Source organism: Mauremys reevesii, linkage group 1 (assembly GCF_016161935.1).
Source record: "Mauremys reevesii isolate NIE-2019 linkage group 1, ASM1616193v1, whole genome shotgun sequence".
Classification (NCBI taxonomy): domain Eukaryota; kingdom Metazoa; phylum Chordata; order Testudines; family Geoemydidae; genus Mauremys; species Mauremys reevesii.
In genome coordinates, this window is record NC_052623.1 from 142,672,462 (window position 1) to 142,676,644 (window position 4,183).

Consider the following 4,183-nt stretch of genomic DNA (forward strand, 5'->3'; position numbering starts at 1 on the left):
GACAGGGACCCGCTGCCCGCGCTGGGGAGAAGTCGGCTCCCGGCGGCTCCTCCCAGGCGGCGTCTGCAGCTCCGCACCCGGGGTGGGGGCAAACAGCTGGGCGCGGGGGCGGGGCCCGGGGCAGTACTAGAGCCGGGGGGAGGCGCCGCGGTTGGGAGCGGGGTCTGGGCGCTGCCGGGCCGGGGGAGCAGCGGAGAAGCCGCCCGGGGACCCCAGAGCAGGGGGCGGGGCGCTGCAGTGGCTGCAGGAACAGGCTGGGGGGCTTTTCGCCCCATCTCAGCTCCCAGGGCGGTGCCGCGAACTCCGGGCCGGTCCCAGCGCCCAGACCAGGCTCCTCCCCCGCGTGCGGAGCCGCGACTCGGGGCAACATCTCACATGCCCCCGCCCCGGCTCGCTAATGGCCAGACGCGAGTTTAGAGACTCCCGGTCCCGTGTCCGCAGCGCCTCCGAGCGGTTCCCCGACGTGCCCCAGCGGCTCCTCTCAGCGCCGGCCCCGGCCCCGGCCCCGGGGAGCCCGCGGCAACGCAGCTTCGCTCCCTGAAATGATTTACCCCGTCACGTGTTATTGTCATTACCCGGAGCACTTCAGCATTTCCCTGCCTCACTCTTGTGCAGCTGGGCGGCGTGTGCCATTTAACTGACATTTTAATAGCAAATCATCTCTGAAACTATTAAGAGTTGGAAGAGCTTAAGCAATCACAGCCCCGTGTAGCGCTTCCTGCGTGTATGGCAACATTTGTTTCTAATCCTACAGTTTTGCTCTTTTTTTTCATTTTTTTAATACACAAGTTTTTTTCTTTGGGATCACGTGACGTTAAGGCTGGCTGATTTCCTGGTTTGGTGTCAAAACTTTTTAAGTTTCCTTGATCTACCAATGGGGCTTGCTTTTGGCAAGTGGTTTCTGCTCTATTCAATGCCACAGTGGTATTTCACATGTTGCCACTTGTGTGTAGAACTTGGTTCCTAAATATTCACCACAGGCCAGATTTTTAAAGGGTGTAACCACCTAGATGCTTTTGAAAATCCCACTAGTTGCCTAATACTTTTAAAAATCTGTCCCAAAGGACACTATATTGTCTTGGTATTAAATCCTTCTGAAGGTAAACTTCTACTGTAGATTTTACCTAATATAGGCATACAACCCAGAGATAGGTTGGCAACAAGTGTTCAGACATCATGAGATTTACATCCGAAAGTCATGACATTAAAATAAATAAATACATTTGGGGTTCTTTTAATTTGCCTTTTTGTTTCTGAGCCTTTAGGGCATAATAGCTTCATACTTTTGCTGTTCTCTCTCGCATTGAAAACTTATTTCTGTAATTTCCCATCTTGCAAGCACTGAAGTGCTTCTATTACTTCGTTAGTTGCTTACATAAGCGTTGATTTTTTTCTACTGAGTTGTTTATGCTACTAGTTGAATATTTTAATTTCATAGCTTTTTCTGTATGCTACATATTTTGTTATGATACATTTCAGTGATGTTTTTAATTCTGATAGGTTTACAGTTTTGCACTGCCAAAATCGAGGATTTTTTAAAATGAATTATCCTGTCACTCCTTTGAATTGGTTCTCTTTTGACAAAATAAACATCTCCACTGTTTTCTCAGGGAGATAGCTAATGCACGCTAGTTGTCCCACAATAAAACACACACATTTTCTTAATGCTAAGGACACAGACTGTAATGCTGACTCAGATGTTACATTAAGCATTATCATTCAGAGCTTTACAGCTCTGATACTGATTGTGTGCCTAACACTGCTCCTTCATCATCAGAGGTATGTGTGTCTGCGTGCCTACAGCCCCCCTATTTGTGTGGGTGCCATGGAAAACCAGTTAATGCATTTTAAACTAAAGGAATTAATGGAGGCTTTCCTCCCAATTTCCCTTATGCCTTTCCCTTACTAAGGGCATGTCTATATGGTGGAACACTAAAGATGTGAAGTTTCAACACATACATTCCAGCACCTTAAACCCCCGTGTGCACACTCTCGTTCAGAAGTAAAGTTGACCTTAGTTTAGACATTGTCAGTCTGGGCAACCATAGAAGATTACAGGAGTCCTTCCCTAACACTCTATTAATCAGCACCCTTTTTACCTCTGTTGGACATTTTTTTAAATTTTGTACAGTTCAAGTGTATCCTCCATTTGATTTTTTTTAAGTCCAGAGAGGAGGAGTGAAGTAATGGAGCACTTGGAGAAATGTAGGACTGGAAGGAACCTGATAGGTCATTTAGTCTAGTCCCTGACACTGAGGCAGGACTAAATATTATCTAGGCCATCTCTGACAGGTGTTTGTCTAACGGACCTGTTCTTAAAAAACATCTAATGACAGAGATTCCACAGCCTCCCTGGGTAATTTGTTCCAGTGCTTAACCACCCTGACAGGAAGTTTTGCCTAAGATCTAATCTAAATATCCCTTGCTGCAATTTAAGTTCATTACTTCTTGTCCTGTCCTCAGTGGATAAGGAGAACAATTTATCACCCTCCTCTTTAAAACAATCTTTTATGTACTTGAAGAATATTATCCTACCCCCCACACCTTCTCTCCTCCACACTAAACAAATCCTAATTTTTCAATCTTTCCTTGCATTGTCAGGTTTTCTAGACCTTTAATCATTTTTGTTGCTCCCCTCTGGACTTTCTCTAAAATGTCCACATCTTTCCCAAAGTGTGGTGCCCAGAACTGAACATTGTACCTCCTGTAGAGGCCTTATCAATGCCTAGAAGAGTGGAAGAATTACTTCTTGGGTCTTGCTTACAACACTTCTGCTACTACATACCAGAATTATTTTTGCTTTTTTTGCAACAGTATTACATTGTTGACTCATATTTAGTTTGTGTTTCACTGTAACCTCCAGATCCTTTTCTGCATTATAGTCAGTCATTTCCCATTTTGTATTTGGGCAACTGATTTTTCCTTCCTAAATGTAGTACTTTGTATTTGTCCTTAATGAATTTTATCCTATTTATTTCAGACGATTTCCTCGTTTGTCAAGATCATTTTGAATTCTAATCCTGCCCTTCAAAGCCCTTGCAGCCCCTCCCAGCTGGGGTGTCATCTGCACATTTTATAAGCATATTCTCCATTCCCTTAGCCAAGTCATTAATGAAAATATGGACCCAGGACTGGCCTTTTTAGGACCCCACTAGATATGTCCTCCCAGTTTGACAGTGAAGCATTCATAACTACTCTTTGAATATAGTCCTTCAACCAGACCATATTTCCTTAATTTGCTTATGTGACTGTTATGTGGGACTGTGTTAAAAGCCTTACTAAAATCAAAATATAGCACATCTACTGCTTCTCCCCTTATCCACTAGGTAGAAGCAGTAGATTCAAAGGAAATTAGGTTGGTTTTGCATGATTTGTTCTTGACATATCCATGCTGGCTATCCCTGAGAACCCAATTATCCTCTACATGCTTAAAAATTAATTGTTTAATAATTTGTTCCAGCATCTTTCCGGGTATCAAAGTTAGGCTGAACGGTCTATAATTCCCTGGTCCTCTTTGTTCCTCTTTATAGAGACTTAGGGCTAGATTCATAAAGGTTTAGGTGTCTACATCCCAATTTAAGGCTCTACCTCAATTCCCAGACTCTTGCCAAATAAAGGTAATAAGGTAATAATTGGAGATATACCAATCTCCTAGAACTGGAAGGGACCTTGAAAGGTCATCGAGTCCAGTCCCCTGCCTTCACTAGCAGGACCAATTTTTGCCCCAGATCCCTAAGTGGCCCCCATTGGAGTCTCCAGGATATAAAGATTTATCTTTAATTAACTATGATGTCATGTGATTAATATGTCCAACCACAATTGGCAACCGTACATGGCCGTGATGATGTGTTGACATGGCACCGTGGCCTGTGTCAGTGGTGTTTTGAGACCAGGTGATGCTGTTATAATACAGCGCGATGACATCACATCTCGGCATGATGACATTTTGACCCAATGGGACATTACATCATGGCACCAGGATGCCCTGACGCAGCATGATGCTGTTACATCAAAGCCTGATGACATCACTCAAAGCCTGATGACATCACTTTAGGCACCTACATTTTCAGGGTAAAAGTTCCTTAGGTACCTAATTTTCTGCCTTGAGCATGTGCACTGCTGCCTTATTCTAGACATCTGAGTGCCTATATCACACCTAAGGCTTAGAGCAATTCGCAAACCA